This window comes from Cynocephalus volans, chromosome 6 (assembly GCF_027409185.1).
Source record: "Cynocephalus volans isolate mCynVol1 chromosome 6, mCynVol1.pri, whole genome shotgun sequence".
NCBI classification, from domain to species: domain Eukaryota; kingdom Metazoa; phylum Chordata; class Mammalia; order Dermoptera; family Cynocephalidae; genus Cynocephalus; species Cynocephalus volans.
In genome coordinates, this window is record NC_084465.1 from 40230749 (window position 1) to 40236748 (window position 6000).

The window sequence follows — 6000 nt, forward strand, 5'->3', positions numbered from 1 at the left end:
AATCAAGTCCAGAGTTTCCTACATATAACATTCACAGTACCAGGATGTAACCCAAAATTGCTAACATATAAAGAAATAGGAAAATATGACCCATTCTCAAAAGAAATGGCATTTCTTGAAGACTGACCCTGAGATGACCCATATATTGGAAATAGTAGACAGGATTCTAAATCAGCTATCATAGCACTGTTCAATAACACAGAAAAATATGCCTACAATAAATTAAAATGTTAAAAAAACTTCCTTTAAAGAGAAATTATAAAAACGAAGCAAATGCAAGATTTTAAACTATAAAATAAAGTATGCAAAATCAATCGTGCTCTTCCAGAAAATTTTCCTAGGTTCCCAACCTTTTGTTAAAATTAACCTTCTCCTCATTTATAGACTGATATTTGTATTTCTATTACAGCAATTTGCAGTCCATCTTCTGTGATTTATTTATGAATCTCTATCTTTCTGATAAAAAATTTCTGGCATCATTTATTGAAGACCATCTTTCAGCAATAGACACCTATTACGAATTTCCTGAACTGATAACCCTGTGAAATAGTTACCATCTTGGGCACTGAAGTCAAACATACCTGTGTTTGAATTACACCTCCAACAATCTTACTAAACCCCTCTAAGGCTCAGTTTACACATCTGTAAAATCACGATAACAATATGGATCTATTGTGAAGATTAAATAAGACAATGCATATAAAGCACTTAGCACATTAATTTATTCTGCAGCAATGTTATTGAACACCCACTATGTATCAGGAATCCTGCTCAGTATTAGAAATAGAGTGGTAAGGAAGACTTGTGAGATCCCTACCTTCTCAGAGTTCATAAATTAAAGAGGGAAGAAAGACATTAAACAAGGAAAGAAACAAAATATCTCTTGATTTCATGAGTGCTGGAAAAGAAATAGACACTAACTGGATATGAGGAACTAATTAGCTGTAACGGCTCAATGAATGGTGGTTATTTTTGCTATTTTTCTATCATTTTTTTAATTTCTAAAAGTACTATACCTATGCTTTAGAAAGTATATGATCCCGCAATCTCACTGCTGGGTATAGATACAAAGGAAAGGAAATTAGCACACTGACAACATATCTGCACTCCCATGCTCCTTGCAGCACTATTCACAATAACCAAGATACAGAATTAACTTAGGTGTCTATCAATAGACGACTGGATTAAAAAAATATTGTGTGTGTGTGTTTGTGCACAATGGAATACTACTCAGCCATGAAAAAGAATGAAATTCTGTCATTTGCAGCAATGTGGATGAGCCTGGAAGACATTATGCTAAGTAAAATAAGTCAGTCACAGAAAGATAAACACCACGTGTTCTCACTCATATGTTGGCACTAAAAAAAATAATAAGTTGAACTTTTAGAAGCAGAGAGAATTGTGGTTACCAGAGACTGGGAAGGGGAGGAGAAGAGGGATTATGAGAGGTTGGTTAATGGACACAAAATTACAGCTAGATAGGAAAAATAAGTTCTAGTGGTGCAGAGTAGTGCTAGGCATCTATAACTAACAATAATGCATAGTATATTCTCAAATGGCTAAAAGCGAGGAGCTCAAATCACCTCATCACAAAGAAATGATAAATTTTTGTAATTACAAGTTTGCTAACTGCACTGATTTGATCACTACACATTGTATACATGTACTGAAAGATAACTCTCTACCTCATAAATACACACTATACCTACATTTCAATTAAAAAATAAATTCCTTTTTAAAAAGTAAGTATATGCTAATGAATATTTGTTAAATTTACTTTCCCGGGGGGCTTAATTTGCATTAGGTAACATGAAAAAAAGGTCATGGACTATATATGGTGTATCCAAACCAGACTAGCTCAGCCCACAACAAATCCCATATGCTCACTCTTTCCCTTCTAAAAATCTTAACCACTTTAGAAGGAGAAAATATTTGTTTAAATGCAATATAATAAGTTCATTAATTAAACCTAAAAGAACTGAGATATGGCACTCAAGGGAGGGACAAATTTGAATTGACTATGCAGATTGTTTTTCCTGGGAGGAGGCTGTAACAGCTAATCTAGGAAGGGAAATTTGTTGTTAAAAAGCAAACATTAGAATATAATAACTAAACAAGTGGTTTGGCATGTGGTGCATTAATTGTGCTAATTGCAGGTTAAGAAGAGGTAGATCTCACACTGCTAACTGTTGATTACAAGCTGGAAATTGCTGCATAGGAATGGAGTTTCAGTGCTTTAGCCAAGGAGTTTTGCTTTTGTTTAAATGTGTTTGGGTATGGAGTGGAAGAGCACTGCTAGAAAAACAATTAGATTAGTTTGTGACATTGGACCTCTTAGGGAGAGTTTTAGGGGAGTGCTGTGATTAAGCCTTTAAGACACAATTTCAAACAAACTTTTATCCAACAGAGGTCTCCAACACTCACCCCTCAGCACCCTGCATGCTACACTCCTCCTCACAAATGCAAACACAGACTTCTTTTTCATAATGTACACAAAGCCTGAGCATTGTTGGGAATAAAAGTAAGAACACAGGAAGAAACACAACAAACTGCATTCATGTTTGTTTTCTTTCGAAAAGTACCAATTTAAAAACACGACTGAATTTTCTCTGCCTTATTTCTATCTGGTTCAATAAGACACTAGGTCTAAAAAGGGTCTTTGTTGTTTCTTGTTTATTTTCTCTTTAGAAGCCAGATAATAGTAAGGAAATTTGCAGTATCTGTGACTAAAGATTGAAACCTTAAAATGGGCCTCGAGCTTCTTCTGAGTTTTAAGTGTCCTTATGGTCTCCGTTTCACGTACATTTCTATTGTTCTAAGGGTTAAAAACTACACTATCACAATGACAAGCCTTATTACCCAGTCAAAGTAAGTGGATCACCACATAACCTTTCAGAAATGTTCTTCCTTAAGCTATTAAAACATTCCGTGCCCTTAGATGACAACAATTTCTCTGCCTTTTGAAATTTCTTTTCTATCCTGCAGAGTTCATAGAGATATGCTTGGTTAAAATCAACTTATATAAAACTATGCACTGTAAATTCTGACACTTCTGTTTGAATCTCTTTTCAAACACTTGTCTTTGCTCACCGTAATAGATGTCAGTTCTTCTGATGTAGTTCAAGCATGAGCTTCATATGAAGACTCAGCCATGGCTATGGCATTTCTGAAGCTACTGCTCACTGAAGTTTTGTGCTGTTTGACATCAAAGATAGGCAAGAATCACCTGCTGAGTTCACATGCATGGAGCAAAACATCTTCAAATCACTTTTGCTAGACAAAAGTTTTTTTTTTTTTTTTTTTTTTTAATATTCAGCTTTCACTATCATGTGGACTTAAAGACAAATGCAGTCCCCGTTAAGGTCGCAACATCGCATTATTAAAATATGCATCAGAAGTTCCCAATTTAGCTAACTTTTAAACTAAAGGCAATTTGTGTAGTTGCTTCAGATTTTAACTTAGCTGCAAAGAATTCACATCATTCAGATATTTAAAATATGATTTTTATACAATATGCAGTTATTTTGCTCAAAGCTAAAACTTCTTTGAATGATCTCAAACCAAAAGAGAATATTCTAATATTTCCAACTTTAATAGATGTCCTTGACATCAATTTAAGAGATAATTCTTTCAAAATAAATGTAAACAGAGTATTTGAAAATTATAGGTTTTTATTTTTTAAAAAAAACTCTACTTAAATTTCAGAGTTATTACAAATAATACTACATATATCTTTTTTGAAAAATAATAACAGCAATGATTTTGATTATTAAGTAAGCAATGCAGTTTGGCATTTCTTTCCTTAAACATCAACATTTCTCCTGACAGTATAAAAACAGCATTATTAAAGAGATGTGAACATGAAAATATTTTTTATGTCTGTGGTGTTCTAGATGAAAATTTTAAAATTTGGATTTTCAATGACTTAGTAATTAAACTCAACAGAAACATAAGTGAATGATATTAAAAATGAGGCAAAGTCCTCAGCTTGCCTATGGACAGGCCCTTTTGGTAATTTGCTTTTTATATGTCATTAGTTCAAATTCTGACATTCATAGGACAATATTCTTAAACTTTGGGAGGATATCACATCTGTAAATTTCTGTTTGCCATATTTAGAATAGGTTTTTAAATAAATTTACTTTACTTTGGCCATAAAACAAAGGGTACTGTAACACAGAAAACGAAAACATCTAACTTTAGAAAGAGGTCACTAGATTGTTTTACTTTGCCTTAGATCAGCATTTAGGAATTCCTGCTCATGATTTTTCATCATCCGACCCAAGTATATCCTGTGCTGATTTGTGATCACACATGTCATTCAGTCCAAGCTGTCTCAGTGGTAAAGCACAAGGACAGAAGAGAAATATGCAGAATTTTTTTCCATCCACAAAAAGAATACAGTGGAGAAAGAGATAAAATGTCACTTCAGTGCAATCCCTTAGCTAACTAGTCAACCAGAGAATGGCCACTCAAGTCCAGAGTACCTATGCTTTTCTTTACTGCAATCATATTTTGAATTATCTTTCTATGCTATGAAAGACTTTGATTAGAGAAATGGTCTCAATTTTACATCCTGAAAAGTATATAGTTAGAAGTGGAATCAATTCAGACTTTAGCCAATACTATACCAGAACTAAAGAAGGAAGAAAAACACCAGAAAAATTGCTGACACAGAAAAATTTTCTAAGCAGTTACTATCAGTAAATATACTACATTTAATTTAAATGCATTATTTGTATTTGTTGCAGAGATTGTTTTCAGCTCACCAAAATCCAGTTTCTTCATTTCTTCGTGGGTGCATAGCTATAATACAGTGTCCCTCACAGTTAACTATAGTCATATTATTGAGTTCCAGCCAATGAAATGTGACCAGAAGTAATATATGCTTCTTTTAGACTCATACCTGGCCCGTAAAACCCTCCCTTGGCTTGCTTCCCGTAATCTTCTTCAATAACAGCTTGAGAGGCATATGTTGAAAATGGTAGAGTTTCTGGCAGTCTGGGTCCCTGAATGACTGTGTAGGCACTCCTTTGACTTACTTACTCATCAGAATAATTATGTGAGTCTGAAATAGATGTATATTGTGTTTGCACCAGTATACATTTTGGGTTCTACTTGTTTTTAACAGATGGTCCCATCGACCTACATGTTGGGGTTTACTAGTGATAGGAGATAGCTTACCTATGACCGACAGTATTAAATTTTATTTTAAAATTACCTAATTTTTACTTTTTAATTTACAAAGATGTGTATTTTATACTGGAATGCCCATGGACATTTCACTGTGTGTCACATAAATGCTCTCCCAGTTCCCTCCTGAGAAAAGTGGCCTCTGATATAAGATGACACTCCACTGGCTGAAGCTGATTGGATAGATTATCAACAATGTGGCTAAATATATATTTTTTTGAGAAACTTGATGAATGAGGGGAAAGACTAGGTAGAAATACAGAAAGAAAATAAACATATACCTAAAAATTAGCCAAATTTGGTAACCAAGCTACACAGATAGATTATCCTTCAAAACTTTTAAGTACAAGGAATCAGAGAAAGATTTTTTTCTCTTACTAATACTGTGTAAGAAAACACCCATATTAATCCAATTTCTGTTGCTTATAACAGAATACCTGAAGTGAGGTAATTTATAGGGAAATGAAATGTCTTACAGGTTTGGAAACTGGGAAGTCCAAGTCCAGGAGCGCATCTGGTGAGGGCTTTCTTGTGGTCTGGGAACTCTCTACAGAGTACAGTGGTGATGCAGGCAATTACATGTCAAAAATGGCCAGAGCACTCTTTATGTCCTCATTTTCCTCATCTGCTCTTCTTGTAAAGCCACTAGAGCCACTCCCTGACAATCCATTAAACCATTAACTCATTAATCTTTGAATGGATTAATCAATTCGTAGGCATAGCATCACGATCCAACATGAGCTTGGGGGGACTATCAAACCACAGCACTACCTGTGTTATGTTAGTATCATAACAGAGTCACTTTAT